Source organism: Lissotriton vulgaris, chromosome 7, assembly GCF_964263255.1.
Source record: "Lissotriton vulgaris chromosome 7, aLisVul1.2, whole genome shotgun sequence".
NCBI classification, from domain to species: domain Eukaryota; kingdom Metazoa; phylum Chordata; class Amphibia; order Caudata; family Salamandridae; genus Lissotriton; species Lissotriton vulgaris.
Window position 1 is genome coordinate 1,392,105,231 of NC_141695.1, and position 16,828 is coordinate 1,392,122,058.

Sequence of the window (16,828 nt, forward strand, 5' to 3'; positions counted from 1 at the left end):
CACGATTCGTTCCTTCAATAATTTCCCTATTAGTGATTTCTACTGCAACTTGCATTACAACTACTGCAATGATATATCGGACAGCATTCTTTGATATCGTATTTTTAAACTACTGCCACGGTTGCACATTGCTCGTCTGTGAATTTATATCATAGTTTGCGGAAAAAAAGGATTTTGAAACTGGAACGTAGAGGCATATTTTGGACATTGAGTTGTTCCTCCCAATACCTACCTTTTCTACGGAGCCCGGATAGCTCAGTCGGTAGAGCATCAGACTTTTAATCTGAGGGTCCAGGGTTCAAGTCCCTGTTCGGGCGGCTTCATCTTTTTTCTTAAATACAATTTATAGATTAGATTAGATTATATATTGTATTTTTAAGTGTCATTGATTTTATAGCGTCGGCAGTTGAAAACGATCATACATTAAAAGAAAAGCTAGCTTCGTGAAATACAGCACTGTTACCTTAAAAAAAAAATTGTAATCGCTCTTTCAGTGCCCGATTTTATATCGCCTGCGGATGCTTCAGAATTAAATCAAATTGTAATAAAGTGTACATATACTGTTTTGAAGAACATCGTAGCCTAGGCCTAGCTACATACTTCCAGGTTATGCCGTGATTTATCTGCGCGTGTCTCGTCGTAGACCTAAAAGAAAAATTGTTATGGGGTATTCAGGGGGATGAAAAAAAGATATTAGTTTAAACACTTGTTCGCGATGTCTCTTTATCGTGTGGCAAATGTGTTTTAAACGGGTGTCTCTGTAACACGAGAGAATACGTGACCATGGAAATAAAAGAAAGAATGCTTTTATTGCATTGGACCGTAAACTAAACACGAGCGCTTTTGGGTAAACACGAGCGCTTTTGAGGAAACGCGCGCGTCAAACAGACTTTAATTGTTCCTGACTTTTAATACTTTAACACTGTCGTTCCGAGACACAATGTTAAATTAAAATGGGGTTTCAAAAAGACATTTATAAGTACGCGAGATTCTTTGTCTCTCCGAATGTAAAAGTATGCGCATAGAAGAAAGACGCTGCATCGCCATGTAACTTACATTAAATTGCAGGACATTTTTACAAGAAAAAAAATCAAGATCATTTTATTTTGGGACTCAAAAACCGAGTGTATCCATCTTAATTCGGGGGGGGGGGGGGGGGGGGGTGCTGATATATTTGTGGATGCAAATGTCAGAATTTATGTCTGGGACTATTTAGGTCTCGCCTAGGCAGAGCTTGCGCTGTCTCTTCGAGACAAGCTGTATTCATAGTGTGGGCATTAAGCTCCGCCCATGTTCTACCCATATATCTATAATCGGCTCCTCTTCCTGTCCTTTGTAAATGATGGCTTTTGATTTGTTAATAGGCTTAGCAGTCCCTCCTTAGTACCGCCCTGTGAGAAGTTGGCCTGGCATATGCTGTCCACTATTCTAGTGGGCACCCTGCACCAGTTCAAACTACCATTATTGATGTTAGATTTAAAGATAACCTATATAGAAAGCTATCCTAGTGGTAGCTGTGGATAGCAGCATTCAGGTTAAGTCTTGAAGGAATGTAAAGCAGATTGTTTTACCAGTCTCTAATCTCATGTAATGACCAAATGAAAGGAGAACCACACCAGGTATATATATAAAATATATGTATTTATTCTAAACACATCCCTCTAGTGTCTTCATGAGGCTAGAGGCAAAAGAACATGACATAAACTTATTTAGCACACAGTAAATTAGCACAATATATGATTAGCATTAGGGGCGTCACACACCATATACTAAGAAATTGGTATAAGAACCATGACTGATATAGACACAAGGCGTAGAGCCTTTAGAACCGCAGGGGGCCACCAGCAACCACCCAAGGTAGTGACACAGGGGACCCACGGGGGACGCATGCAGGGTCCTAACACAGCCGCGAATCACCATTAACTTCTATGGGGAAAGTCAGAGTTGGAAAATGACAATGAAAGGACACTTAGAAGAGGACTTGGAGCAAACCCCTTTAGAACTAGGCAGTTCTAGAGTCAACACCCAGGGGAGCACCGGAGTACTCGAGTTACCTCACCCAGGGAAGCCGGGTGCATAGGTGTCTTTTGGTGTCGGGTTTCGTAGACGTTTTCAATGGCGAGCTGCTGAAAAGTGTTGCAGGCGACCAAGTCGAAAGTGTTCGGGTGTATCCAAGGTTGGATCGAAGATCTGAAGAACCTGAAAGCAGACGGGACAGAGTCTGGGTCACTAGCCAGTGACCAGGAAGGCGAGGAGAAGATGCCAACCAATGTCGGGTGATTTAAGGTAAAGGTGAAGCTTAACTCTTCAGCCACGAGGACCAGGAGGCATCGAGGGCTACGAGGAGCTGGGTTCAAGCTGTCCCACAAAGGATGTTGAGTGCTGCGGTGTCGGTTTCCAGATTGAACGCAACAAGCCTTGGCAACAGCAACCCATCCAGAAAGCAAATATTGGCTTCAGTGCAGACCAGCAAGGTCTGAGGGACTCACCCTTTGGAGGGGGTCAGGGCACGTCTGGCGCAACCAGGAAAGCCCAAGAAACTGAAGAGTTACCTTCGTGGGACCCACCAGTCGACGGACCAGGGCTCGCAAAGGAGCCTCAAGCAGAAATGCTAGAAGCGGGCCCACGGAACACTCGTGGAGTGTAGGCCCACAATCTTTGGTGCAAATGGTGCTCAGGGCTTGGACTACAAGTAGCCCAATGTACAACTTCGGAAAAGCTTGGCAAGTTGATGCACTAGCAAATGTGCATGGTGTCCAGGAGTTCCGGTCCCACGTCTCTTGTGATGGCTACAGGTCTCAGCTTTGCTGTGATCTTGTGTCAGCCTACGAGATATCTGGAAATTCGTGTCCTGTGTCACAAAACCTTCGGGTTCCGGCTGGAGCCTCAGAAATGCAGACCGGCAAGATGCTTCTTTGGTGCCTGTTTGAACAGGGAAGTAACTCCTTGACCCCAAGGGAGATTCTTTCGTCTTCTAATCGAAATAGAATGTCGAAGGTCCAGAATATAAGTTGCAGAGTTTTCTCCAGGGTAATCTAAAGTCCTAAGGACTGGGTTCCTATACTTATGCTAGGTTTAGGGGTTGGACCTACTCTAGGGTCCAACCTCTGGGAGGACCCAGGGTCGGGGTGGTTACACCCCTTTCCCTTTGTCCAGTTTCGCGCCAGAGCAGGGGCTAAGTGCCCCTGCAACCTTTTTGAACTGGGATATGCACAGGGACACCAAGTGTGCCCCCAGCACTGTCTGAAAAGCATTCTATGAATGCACCCACCAAGCCCCAATACACTAAAGCCTGTCTGGGAGATGGTTACACCTTCCTGTGACAGGAAACCTATTGCCAAGCCTCCCCTTCCAGCCTCCCCTGCCAGAGTTTCGTCCAGCAGTAGGAGGTCAGACTTGTGTCTGTGGCATCCATTCTGTGATGCCAGGGCTCATTAAAACTACCCTTGTTGATAATATGAAAGCGCGCACTGTGCTGCAGCATAAAGTTTATAATGTTTATACTTCATCATGGTGCCCACTTTCATATTATCATCATTGGCACTATGCTTTAATAAGTTGATAAAATGAAAGTGGGTGCCTTGCTGCAGCATAAAGTTTAAAAAAGTTTATATACTTCAACACGGCGCCCGCTTTCATATTATAAACACCGGTACTACACTTTAATAAAGTGCGACACGCTTGTTGATAATATGAAAGCGGGCACCCTGCTGCAGCATACAGCAGGAAACTGCCGCAGACACAGAAGCACCTTTCTTGTCTTGCTTCCAGGACTTGTCATGATCTTGCTTTAAAAACAACAAAAATGCAATTAATAAAAAGTCTTTCGGCAGTAGGCAGATCTGTACAGCACCCCCGAACCCTTTGAGCTGACCTCTTGGTTTTGTTGGTGCTTATGAAGGTAATTTCGGTGTGGAAGGGCTGCAACAATTCCATGTTGTCGAGCTGTTGCAGCGGATGCTTCAGAATGAAATCAAAGTGTAATAAAGTGTTCATATACTGTTTTGAAGAACATCGTAGCCTAGACCTAGATACATACTTCCAGGTTATGATGTGATTTATCTGCGCTTGTCTCGTCATTGACCAAAAAGAAAAACTGTTGAGGGGTATTCAGGGGGATGAAAAGAAAGATATTAGTTTAAACGCTTGTTTTTGATGTCTCTTTCTCGTGTCACAAAATGTGTATTACACGGGTGTCTCTATAACATGAGAGGATACGTTGATGGAGCAGATTTCATCTGCAGTCAGGCATTGTTTTACTTTTTGTGCTTCAGACAGACTGCATTTAAATTGCCACGCACCTTTTGGTGCAAGTTAAAAACATGGCACATGAAAAATATGAAAGTGAGGCCTTTTCACTCTCAAATGCTTTTGCTGAATTAACATGTGTTTTTGCAATGTAGAGAAAAGTGGCCTTTTTTGCTTTGAAGATTAATAGAATAAGTTTCTCTCTTCCCAGCTCATCCCTAAATCCACTATTTCTGTCTTAAGAGACTTTTACTTGTTGCATATTTTGATAAATATTTTCAGTTAATAACTCCTCTTTTACTTTGTTGCACATTGCATATTTATTTTGCATGTTGTCATAAATAATGGAAAAGCTGCTTTACACTAGTAGCTTGGCTAGGTAAACATTTATAAGGGGTATTAGTATAAAGTTGGGAAACATAATGGGCTGATTTACATGAAATTAATATTATCTTTGTGTTTGTTTTATTTTGGGGCCTACCATTAAATGGCTACCTGTGAAACCAGCAAGGCTATGGCTTGCTTTGAAAGAGAAGAGAGCATGCTCAGACTGTGGCAGCTTGACTCAAACCACGAAGAAGTCAAGGACAGCTTGAACTGTACATTCTTGTGACTGTGCCAATGTACCAGTTAGTTAAAAGTATCCATCTGACTGCTCTGTGGCAGGAAGGAAGGAACTATAGAAACATTTTCCCTAGCAATTGTTGCAAACTTATAAAATGTAGTTATTCATGTATGCTTCTTTTGTTAAAACTGATAATGTCAGGTTTTTATAATGAGTCAGGGTTGTGCGAACTCATGCCATCATGACTGACCAATCACATACAGGTTTTCCTGAAATTGAAACATTTTGTGTAGTCTGCCAAAATTTAGTGTATAAATACTAACCTCTCCGGGGGAGGGGCTGGCTTTCGTAGCTCAGCTGGCTTCTTGCTCATTTTGGCTTAGGCTTTGCTTCATTCTATGGGTTAGGTACGAGAAACGTCCCGGGAGATTGCTGAAGGGAGGAGTGGCGTCCGAGGAGTGTCAGGGGGAGGTTTCTTGCTTCTACGTCATATTTTTGCACTTCAGGCCACATTCCTTTGAGGTCTGGTGAAGGGAGGGCTGTCTCGCTCCTTTTTGCTTTTTAGACACAGAGATGCACAGGGCACCAAACAGATAGAAAGGCTTTTTAGATTTAGATGCTAAACTATAGGTTTATGCTTTGACTAATTAATTAGGTCTGAAAAGATTTATTTGTTTTATGCATTTATTTCTCTTTATGGGAGATTTTTGCAAACTATTTGATTTTTGATTAGCCTTGCAAGACTATTTTTCTTAGAAACACTTTAAGAATTTTGAATGACATTCTCTGCCACATTTTCTTTCCATATGTAATGCTTATATGCAGACTGTAATGTGTTCTGTATTAATGCTATTTTTCCTGTTTTCCAAATTCTGTAACCTTATTGATATTTTACTAATGAATAAAGGGTCAGAGAAAAATTTACTTTTTGACTAGAAAATAAAACCCTTTAAATACTCAACAACTCTCTTTATTGGCTTTAAATAATAATTGCATTTTTGACTGTTCATCTTTATTTAAAGTCTTCTGAAAGTAATACATGGTGTGAAGGGCCCAACACATTTTGAGCGGTAAATTAGAGGTAGCAGGAAGGTTTTGCATTGAGAAATTACCAGAAGAAATTACCGCTCCATCAACGTGACCATGGAAATAAAAGAAAGAATGCAGTTAGTGCATTGGACCGTAAATGAAATGCGATAGAGCTTTTGAGGAAAAGCGCGCCACAAAGACTTTACTTGTTCCTGACTCTTAATACCCTCTCTGTCGAAGGTATTAAAAGTGGCACTAGGTGGCCCTAGTGTCCAGGTGGACCTTTTCTATTTCTTCAAGGTCTCTAATTTTTAGGTCGAGGACCTAAAGGCTGCGCTTGCGCAGTCTCCGGTCAGAGATTTAATGTTTTTTAGACTGCGCTTGAACCCGCCTCTCTCCTCCATCTCTCCTCCATTGGCTGGCTTCCTAAACGGAGGCCAGCCATTGGAGGAGACAGGCGTCACTCCAAACAAGCCCTGTCTCTTTCGGATTCGGGGCGTGTTTTTGGTGTTCTTTCCACCTGTGACGTCATCCATCACTCAGAAAGCCAAAACACGCCCTCGAATCCGAAAATGTTCGGAGCTTTGCGTCCGCCATTTTTTTCCCCCTGTTTGTGACTTTATAATCCATTTTTGATTGCAGCGCCCGTTGATTCGCCGTGCCCTGCTCAGTGCTCGCTATGCCACCCGCACTTATGTTCTTGGATAGCCCACTATGCCTGCACTCTCGGCCCCAGCACCCCCAGGGCCTCTCCCCACTATCCAGAAGCAAGAAGCATGGAGTCGGGGCAGAACCTCGGGGCGGCCCCGGTGAGGAAGTGCTGCCCTGTGCTGCTGATGGGTCTGTGAGCAGCGGTGGGAGCCGTGCGCGAGAGCCTGGACTGGGAGCCGGAGGCACTGCCGGAGCTTCACTCTGGCGGCAGCAGTGGGCATTGTGCTGGAGCACCGCAACAGCTGCCGCCGCCATGGACTTCACCCGAGCCCCCCCCGGAGAGAGGTGAGAGATGAGCATGAAGTGAAGCGAAGTCCTATGAAGCACCTCCTTTGTCGCCCCCGTCCCGCGCTCCCATGGCTACCTCCTTGGCAGGCCATCGTCCTTATCACCCCCTCCCCCCCCAACCCCCGCAGAGCCGCCAACCTTCAAGCCTCGGATCCCTGAGCAGCGCCGGACATTTACATGCTCCTAATGTGATTGCACATACCGCGCAGAGCCACGGGCGGGCCCCCACCCGGGGCTCTCTCCTCCGCTGCCTTTGTACTGTCAGACTCGATAAATGTTGACAAAACAATCCAGGCAAAAATCTATCGTGTCATTCAGAGCTGCCCCTCCGCCCCCTCACCTAATCCACTGCCCCCCACAGCCTCCACCCCAGACTCTGCCGTGACTCACCTTCCCTGCCAGGCTCCCCTCATCCCTCCTCCGTCAGTCCTCACAGACCCCACCCGCGCGCGCCTCCGCGTCACCTCTCCTCCCCCCTCTCGCCCTCGTTACTGTGGCCTGCGGGTGTTAGCCAATGTACTTTTCGTGTCTTTCCCTCTCCGGTGCCGCCAGTGGGTGAGCGGTTGTGTGTGTGCGGCTCTGGGTGTCTGTGTGACTCTGGGTGTGTGTGTGTGGCTCTGGGTGTGTGAGTGTGGCTCTGGGTGTGTGTGTGTGTGGCTCTGGGTGTGTGTGTGTGTGGCTGTGGGTGTGTGTGTGGCTCTGGGTGTGTGTGTATGCAGAAACGGATGGATGTGTGTGTGTGTGGTTGAGTTTTGGGGCGAAGGATATGGTTGTCTTTTTCTGTTGGAAATTTGTTTGCATTTTATGCTGCATCCTCTAGGCCTCAGGATGGTTGTAACGCTTGTTCTCAGAGCACAGCCAATCCAGAGTTCCTGGGCCACATATTAAGATGGCTCAGCGACTTAAAGTTCACCAGTTTTATCTACACAATGGAAGCATAAAGATTTAGGATGCGTCAGGGCAGGTTTAGGAGTCGGTGAACTAAGTTGCAGTAAATTGCGTAATAATAAAATGTTATAGCCAGCATTTAGAAACTGCTTCCCCCCCCCCCCAACACCCGCAGAGTCGCCAGCCTTCAAGCCTCGGGTCCCTCAGCAGCGCCGGACATTTACATGCTCCTAATGTGATTGCACACACCGCGCAGAGCCGCAGGCGGGCCCCCGCCCGGGGCGCTCTCCTCCGCTGCCTTTGTACTGTCAGACTCCGTAAATGTTGACAAAGCAATCCAGGCAAAAATCCATTGTGTCATTCAGAGCTGCCCCTCCGCCCCCTCACCTAATCCACCACCCCCCACAGCCTCCACCCCAGAGTCTGCCGTGGCTCACCTTCCGTGCCAGGCTCCCCTCATCCCTGCTCCGTCAGTCCTCACAGACCCGCCCCCACCCCTGCACCTCCGCGTCACCTCTCCTCCCCCCTTATGCCCCCTCTCACCCTCGGGACTGTGGCCTGCGGGTGTTAGCCAATGTACTTTTCGTGTCTTTCCCTCTCCTGTGCCGCCTGTGGGTGAGCGGTTGTGTGTGTGTGTAGCTATGGGTGTGTGTGTGGCTCTGTGTGTGTGTGTGTGGCTCTGGGTGTGTGAGTGTGGCTCTGGGTGTGTGAGTGTGGCTCTGGGTGTGTGTGTGTGTGTGTGGCTCTGGGTGTGTGGCTCTGGGTGTGTGTCTGTGTGGCTCTGGGTGTGTGTGTGTGGCTCTGGGTGGGTGTGTGTGGCTCTGGGTGTGTGTGTATGCAGAAACAGATGGATGTGTGTGTGTGTGGTTGAGTTTTGGGGCGAAGGATATGGTTGTCTTTTTCTGTTGGAAATTTGTTTGCATTTTATGCTGCATCCTCTAGGCCTCAGGATGGTTGGAACGCTTGTTCTCAGAGCACAGCCAATCCAGAGTTCCTGGGCCACATATTAAGATGGCTCAGCGACTTAAAGTTCACCAGTGTTATCTACAAAATGGAAGCATAAAGAATTTGAATCCGTCAGGGCAGGTTTAGGAGTCGTTGAACTAAGTTGCAGTAAATTGCGTAATAATAAAATGTTATATCCAGCATTTAGAAACTGCTTGAGTGTGCTGAAAAGCTTCATATAATACCAAGTTTCTATTATTAGTGAGGTGCAATTTAAGTTCTACAGGGGTAGCATATTTGAGACCGATGTACGAGTGTGTGTAGCTGTTGCTCCTGGTTTGACTCATTTAGAATGTTATTTCTAGAGTGTCTGAATCACTGGTGCGTTCAAGTTCGGCATTTATATAGCGCACTACTTACCCATAGGGTCTCAAGGTGCTTGAGAAGGGTGGGGGATTACTTATCAAATATCCAGGTTTTGAGTTGTTTTCTGAAGGAGAGGTGGTTTTGAGTAAGGCGGAGATGGGTGGGGAGGGAGTTCCAGGTTTTTGCCGCAAGGTAGGAGAAGGATCTTTCCCCCATGGTGGATCTGCGGATGCGTGGTATTGCGGCGAGGGCTTGGTTGGACGATCGGAGTTTGCAGGAGGGGGTGTAGAAGGAGAGGCGTGTGTTGAGGCATTCGGGTCCAAGGTCGTATAGTGCTTTGTGCGCGTGGGTGAGGAGACGAAACGTTATTCTTTTGCTGACGGGGAGCCAGTGGAGGTCTTTCAGGTGACTGGAGATGTGAGCTCTGCGGGGGACGTCTAGAATGAGTCTGGCTGAGGCATTTTGGATACGTTGGAGCTTTTTCTGTAATTTGATTGTGGTTCCGGCATAGAGGGTGTTTCCGAAATCAAGTCTGCTAGTGACCAGTGCGTGGGTGACTGTCTTTCTTGTTTCGGTGGGGATCCATCGGAAGGTTTTTCTGAGCATACGTAGAATGTTGAAGCACGAGGAAGAGGCGGCGTTGACTTGTTTGGTCATCGATAGGGAGGAGTCTAGGATGAAGCCCAGATTACGTGCGTGGTCCATAGGTTTGGGGGCGTTTCCCAGAGCCGGTGGCCACCATGAGTCATCCCAGGCGGAGGGGGATGATCCTAATATGAGGACTTCTGTTTTGTCCGAGTTCAGTTTAAGGCGACTTTTCCTCATCCATTCGGCCACTTCTTGCATTCCTTCGTGTAGATTCGTTTTGGCGGTGTTTGGGTCTTTGGTAAGGGAAAGGATCAGTTGGGTGTCGTCTGCGTAGGAGATGATGTTGAGGTTGTGTTTGCGAGCGATGGATGTGAGGGGGCTCATATATACGTTGAAGAGTGTGGGGCTGAGTGATGATCCTTGTGGTACGCCGCAGATGACTTCGGTGGCCTCTGATTTAAAAGGGGGGAGTCGGACTCTTTGCGTTCTTCCGGCGAGGAATGAGATGATCCAGTCCAGTGCTTTTCCTTGAATTCCGGTGAATAAGGGTGCTGTGACAGACTGTGTCGAAAGCTGCAGAGAGGTCGAGAAGGATGAGGGCATCTGTTTCTCCGTTGTCCAGTAGTTTTCGGATGTCGTCTGTTGCTGCGATGAGGGCGATCTCGGTGCTGTGTTTGGCACGGAACCCAGATTGTGATATGTCGAGGGATTTGTTGGATTCGAGGAAGGCGGCGAGTTGACTGTTGACAGCTTTCTCGATGACTTTGGCAGGGAATGGGAGGAGCGAGATTGGTCGGTAGTTTTTAAGTTCAGTGGGGTCTGCTGTGGGTTTCTTCAGGAGTGCGCTGAGATCAGCGTGTTTCCAGCTTTCCGGGAAGGTAGCGGAGTTGAAGGAACTATTGATGATGTCGTGAAGGTGGGGAGCGATGATAGAGTCTGCTTTGTTGAAGATGTGGTTGGGGCATGGGTCGGTAGGTGATCCTGAGTGAATGGAGTTCATCAGGCGGATGGTGTCTTCAGTGGTGACTGGTTTCCAGGTGCAGAGGTTGTTAGGAGGGGGATTAGGTTCTGAGGTGGGTGGGGTGGTCTGGTCACCCGACTGGTTTTCAAAGCTGTTGTGTATGTCGGCGATTTTGTTGTAGAAGAATGAGGCTAGGGAGTCGCAGAGGTACTGGGAATGAGTGATGTCATTGGTGCCGGCTGAGGGGTTGGTGAATTCTTTTACTATGTTGAACAGTTCCTTACTGCTGTGGGCGTTTTTGTCGAGTCGATCTTTGAATGCTGTTTTCTTAGTGGAACGTATTAGTTGATGGTGTTTATAGGTGGCGTTCTTGAAAGTGGCTAGGTTTTCGATGGATGGGTTTCTTTTCCAAGCTTTCTCGAGGGTGCGGCATGTCTTCTTGGATTTTTTAAGTTCATCGTTGAACCAGGGGGCTTTCTTAAGGTTTACCTTGGTAGGGTTGTTTTTAAGTGGTGCTAGTTCGTCAGCGCTGCGGGTAATCCATTGTGCCAGGTTGGTGGCTGCTTGGTTTGGGTCTGATGAATAAGCAGGAGGGTATTGGTGGAGCGATGTGAGAAGCTGGTCGGTGGTGATTTTGTTCCAGTTTCTGCAGGGAATTTGTTGTGGGTGGTTGCGGGTCGTAGTCTTCTTGTATTCGAAGTGCACGCAGCTGTGGTCTGTCCAATGGAGAGCTGTGGTGTGGTTGAAGGATATGTATTTGCTGGATGTAAAGATTGGGTCGAGTGTGTGTCCGGCACAGTGGGTGGGGGTGTTCACAAGTTGTTTGAGTCCAAGATTTGCGAGGTTGTCCAGAAGGGTGGTACTGTTGTTGTCGTTGTTATTTTCCAGGTGGAAGTTGAGGTCGCCAAGTAGAATGTAGTCCTCTGAGGGGAGGGCTTGTGGGCTGATGAAGTCAGTGATGTCATCACAGAATTGTGTGCGGGGTCCTGGTGGCCTGTAGATGAGGGTGCCTCTTAGTGTGGTCTTGGGGTCGATGTGGATCTGGAAGTGGAGGTGTTCGGCGGTTGCGAGGTTGTCATCGGAAATGGTCGTGATGCGAATGGTGTTCTTATGAACAATGGCAATTCCTCCTCCTATGTGGTTCGTGCGGTCCTTTCGGATGATCTTGTAGCCGTCAGGGATGGCTATGGCGATGTCGGGTGTTGAAGAGGCATTCATTCAGGTTTCTGTGAGGAAGGCGACGTCAATAGCAGTGGTGTCAAGTAGATTCCAAAGTTGGATGGCGTGACTGTGGACAGAGCGGGTGTTGATAAGGAAGCATTTCAGGTGGTTGAGCCGGTGTTCTGTTTGGTGTTTGTGGATTTGGTGAGGGTCTTAATGCAGGCAAACTTGCAGGAATTGCAGGTGAAAGGTCCATGGGTGAGTCTAGGTGCGGCTTGGTAGCAGTTTAGTGGTCGGCCGGGGTTCAGGGCTGAGAGGGTAGTGGCGTTGTATGTGATGCGGGAGGGTTGGTCTTTGCGGGGGCCAGGGGGTCTGGCACTAGGCGCGGTCCAGGTGCGGACGGGCGTAGACGGGCTTACCTTTGGCACACCTTCGGCGCACATCCGCTGCGCGTGGACGCTGCACGTCAGCTGTTCTGACATATGTAGAAAGTGGAAGGGGAGGGGCGTGGGAGGGTCAGCTGGGAGGCGGGAGCGCGTTGTAGGGACGGGCTGGGAAACAACAAAATGGCAGCAACAGAAAACAAAAGTGAGCAGGGTGAGGTTGGGGCGAGCAGTGGGGCGCAATAACTAACAATTAAGTTCCCAGCAGCAGTGATGAAACTTAAACGCTATGGAGGATAACAGAGCAGCGCTATGATCCGATCACGAACAAAGCCCAATGCAGCGCTGCGATTTTAAGCACAATGAAAACTTGCAAAGCAGCGCTATGACTAGATCACGAAAAGCACAATGCGGTGCTATGAAATTATGTAAGATGCAAGCACAGAGCACAGGCAGTGTTTGAATAGCGCTACGATACCCAGGAGGAGTGAGGGGAGCGACCGCTTCTGCTCGGGTCAGGACGGTCACAGCTCTCTGAGGGGGTGGGGTCGGGCTATACTATTAGTGGGTGGGAGGGTCAGCTGGGAGGCGGGAGCGTGTTGTAGGGACGGGCTGGGAAACAACAAAATGGCAGCAACAGAAAACAAAAGTGAGCAGGGTGAGGTTGGGGCGAGCAGTGGGGCGCAATAACTAACAATTAAGTTCCCAGCAGCAGTGATGAAACTTAAACGCTATGGAGGATAACAGAGCAGCGCTATGATCCGATCACGAACAAAGCACAATGCAGCGCTGCGATTTTAAGCACAATGAAAACTTGCAAAGCAGCGCTATGACTAGATCACGAAAAGCACAATGCGGCGCTATGAAATTATGTAAGATGCAAGCACAGAGCACAGGCAGTGTTTGAATAGCGCTACGATACCCAGGAGGAGTGAGGGGAGCGACCGCTTCTGCTCGGGTCAGGACGGTCACAGCTCTCTGAGGGGATGGGGTCGGGCTATACTATTAGTGGGTGGGAGGGTCAGCTGGGATGCGGGAGCGTGTTGTAGGGACGGGCTGGGAAACAACAAAATGGCAGCAACAGAAAACAAAAGTGAGCAGGGTGAGGTTGGGGCGAGCAGTGGGGCGCAATAACTAACAATTAAGTTCCCAGCAGCACTGATGAAACTTAAACGCTATGGAGGATAACAGAGCAGCGCTATGATCCAATCACGAACAAAGCACAATGCAGCGCTGCGATTTTAAGCACAATGAAAACTTGCAAAGCAGCGCTATGACTAGATCACGAAAAGCACAATGCGGCGCTATGAAATTATGTAAGATGCAAGCACAGAGCACAGGCAGCGTTTGAATAGCGCTACGATACCCAGGAGGAGTGAGGGGAGTGACCGCTTCTGCTCGGGTCAGGACGGTCACAGCTCTCTGAGGGGGTGGGGTCGGGCTATACTATTAGTGGGTGGGAGGGTCAGCTGGGAGGCGGGAGCGTGTTGTAGGGACGGGCTGGGAAACAACAAAATGGCAGCAACAGAAAACAAAAGTGAGCAGGGTGAGGTTGGGGCAAGCAGTGGGGGGCAATAACTAACAATTAAGTTCCCAGCAGCAGTGATGAAACTTAAACGCTATGGAGGATAACAGAGCAGCGCTATGATCCAATCACGAACAAAGCACAATGCAGCGCTGCGATTTTAAGCACAATGAAAACTTGCAAAGCAGCGCTATGACTAGATCACGAAAAGCACAATGCGGCGCTATGAAATTATGTAAGATGCGAGCACAGAGCACAGGCAGCGTTTGAATAGCGCTACGATACCCAGGAGGAGTGAGGGGAGCGACCGCTTCTGCTCGGGTCAGGACGGTCACAGCTCTCTTAGGGGGCGGGGTCGGGCTATACTATTAGTGGGTGGGAGGGTCAGCTGGGAGGCGGGAGCGTGTTGTAGGGATGGGCTGGGAAACAACAAAATGGCAGCAACAGAAAACAAAAGTGAGCAGGGTGAGGTTGGGGCGAGCAGTGGGGCGCAATAACTAACAATTAAGTTCCCAGCAGCAGTGATGAAACTTAAACGCTATGGAGGATAACAGAGCAGCGCTATGATCCGATCACGAACAAAGCACAATGCAGCGCTGCGATTTTAAGAACAATGAAAACTTGCAAAGCAGCGCTATGACTAGATCACGAAAAGCACAATGCGGCGCTATGAAATTATGTAAGATGCGAGCACAGAGCACAGGCAGCGTTTGAATAGCGCTACGATATCCAGGAGGAGTGAGGGGAGTGACCGCTTCTGCTCGGGTCAGGACGGTCACAGCTCTCTGAGGGGGTCACAGCTCTCTGAAATTTCCTATAAAACCCTGTAGTCCTTTGTCGACTTAAGTTGCACCTCTCTAGGTACGTGACTGAGAACCTTTGTGTGTGTGTGTGGCTTTGGGTGTGTGTGTGGCCTGCGGTGTGTGTGTGGCTCTGGGTGTGTGTGACTCTGGGTGTGTGTGTGGCTCTGGGTGTGTGTGTGTGTGGCTCTGGGTGTGTGTGTGGGGGGGCTCTGTGTGTGTGGGGAGCTCTGTGTGTGTGGGGGGGGTTCTGTGTGTGTGGGAGGCTCTGTGTGTGTGGGGGGCTCTGTGTGTGTGGGGCTCTGTGTGTGTGTGGCTGTGTGTGTGTCTCTGTGGCTGTGTGTGTGTGTGGCTCTGTGGATAGCTTTTTTTGTAGGTGGCTCTATGTGTGGGTGGCTCTGTCTGTGTGAGGGTGGCTCTGTGTAGGGGGCTCAATGTGAATGACTGTGTGGGTGGCTCTGTGTGGGTGGCTCTGTGTGGGTGTAAATGCAGTAGGTCATACATTTGCGAGCGATTAAGCTATTGGCATTGTAAATGACAAGGCCATTTATTTAACGATTAAGCTATTGGCAATGTAAATGACAATGCCATTTATTTATGATAAAAAAAAATTAAAAAGTCATGAGCAATGCCTTTAATATTGCCGAGACCATTGCATTGTAAATGCTTGTTTTTTGTGCTTCCCCCGCTACCGTTGGTCGCTTCAGTTACACCCATCCCCTTCCAAATCCTGAGTGAGCACGCCTATCAGCTTTGTGCCGCCATCTTGGGATCTCCCACATCACCACCTAAAGAGATAAAGCAGCCCCTCTGTAGCACCCCTACTACTACAGCAACATCTGACAATGTGTTTACCTGTGAGCCTCAGCCCTCATTTCTTTTAAAGGATGTCTACAATTATATGTATGACCCGATCATGTTATTACCATCACACTTCAGTCATCATGGAATATACTACTTCGGTAAGTATATCTCAAATTCAATACTGGCCAGTGTCCCCTTATCTTGACATTGGAGTCAACTAGGCACAAAGGGATACAAGTCTTTATATGTACCATTTACAAATTGATTAGCAGTTTCACTAAACACGGATTATAGTGCGTGTAAACGATGCATTTCTGTTTCCTTTTGTTTCTAAATGTTGTGTGTTTTCACTGCTGCCGAAAGCTTTAATTTAAATACTTCTGTGCACCGGTCGCAGTCCTTCTTTTATGTTTGTGGCATGTTTCGGCTTTTCATTTTTGATATCTTCTCATCATTGTATCCTTTCAGAATAATGAGCTTTTCTTGCAGATATCTACCTGTTGATAATCAATAAGTCAATGTTACAAAACGTCCTGGACAGCCGGTTTTTAAAGTGACTTCCATTAAAGTGTTCACAACGTGCTTGCAGTGAGTCATCAACTGCATATTGATCTGCTTGCTATCACGGCAGAGTTTGTTCCTTTACTCATTTGCGAAACTAATAGTTCTGTTTCATAAGATGCTGCTAGATATGAAGATTTATTCAATAATGCTCTTGGCAGCTGTAACGTAGCAAGGGCACCACAGACCTTAATTCAGGAAAGCAGCCCTGGTTTGACAGTAAAACAAAACCTACACTAATTGGGACAAGATAGGCACATCATGCACATGGGCACATGTGTCACTGCACTTGCTGTACTATTGATAACGACTATTGAGAACAACATAATATACAATGGAAATAAATACAAACCTTACCTTTTCTATTTTTAAAAATAAGTTGGAAACCCAGCAAGAGACATACTATTTGGGCAAGTAGATCAGCGATAGGGCTAGTCAGTGTGCTAATTGACAGGAAGTGCCTCATTTCTTTTACAGTTGATTAATAAATAGTAGTTAATAAGTGACAGATATATAAACAAAGTTCAGCCAATGTAAGAATGTATTTTCTGCCTATATACCTCACAGGAAATATGAAATTGTGTTGCTCGTCGTGATATAATACATGTTATTGTAAAAGATATTGTCATTTACAACTCCAATGGCTCTAACTCAAGCAAATTTGAAACCGATTACATTGGAAATGCTCCTTGGTAAAGCTGCATGCATGATGACGTATGGGCGTGCATGCATCACCATGTGTGCATGCACCTCAAAACGATATGGTTGTAACATTATAGGCCTTGCCTAGGCAGCGATTGCGCTGTGTCTTTGAGACATGCTGTATTCAGGATATGGGCGTTAAGCTCCTCCCACTTTCCACACATCTCTTTAATTGGCTCCTGTCCGTTGTAAATGGTGGCTTTTCATTGGTTAGTAGGCTTAGTAGTCCTTCCTTAGTACCGCCTTGTTTCTTCTTATAACCTCCCATGAGGACACCTGTTACATGTGTTGTTACAGCCTAGG

General features: G+C 47.5%; 1 non-coding gene across 1 annotated transcript; it reads left to right on the top strand.

Annotated features, from left to right (window-relative positions):
- Positions 1–244: 244 nt before the first annotated feature.
- TRNAK-UUU (transfer RNA lysine (anticodon UUU)) lies at positions 245–317 on the top strand. The gene has a single exon. It is a non-coding gene; the product is annotated as a tRNA-Lys (tRNA).
- Positions 318–16,828: the final 16,511 nt, after the last annotated feature.